Genomic DNA, 639 nt, shown 5'->3' on the forward strand with positions numbered 1-639 from the left:
TCTGCTGAGTACACTGTTCATTTCAGCTGAAGGATCTGTTTCAGAAATTTTAAATGATTGTTAGGATGTGATTTGGATCCCAGCATCTTTTTGAGTGTCTTGAGTATATTGTTGTTTTTTTATATAGTTTAATATTTCATTAGCCATTAGTGCTTCCTCTGGTCCTTTTTTTATTTGTTGAACATGGGCATTGAACTACATACTTCTTTCAAGCTAAGTTTTGCTTGCTGTTTTACTATAAAAAACATACAGATGAAAGTTATTAGGTTAAAGATAAGATTTTGAAAAAAGGGGTCACTTTATAACAAACTTGCAATGTTTTGATGAACATACTTTCAAAATCATTAAAACATTGCTTCTAGTGTTTTCATTGGATTTGGGACCTGTAAAAAGTTGCCCCCCTCTAAAAAAAAATTATTACTATTTTTTATTTTTTGTGGAACCAGGGATTGAACGCAGGCCCTTGTGCTTGTCAGGCAAGCACTTATTCTGCTGAGCCATCTCCCCAGCTCCCAAAAAATTATTTTCTAAATTTTAAAAAATGGTCTTCCTAGGTTGCTAACCTACTCAGTTGGGCTGCAGCTTTTGATCTTCCTGCCTCAGTTTCCCAGAGTGCTAGGATTAAAGGTACACGTAATT

Source organism: Octodon degus, unplaced genomic scaffold (genome assembly GCF_000260255.1).
Source record: "Octodon degus isolate 3935 unplaced genomic scaffold, OctDeg1.0 scaffold00009, whole genome shotgun sequence".
NCBI classification, from domain to species: domain Eukaryota; kingdom Metazoa; phylum Chordata; class Mammalia; order Rodentia; family Octodontidae; genus Octodon; species Octodon degus.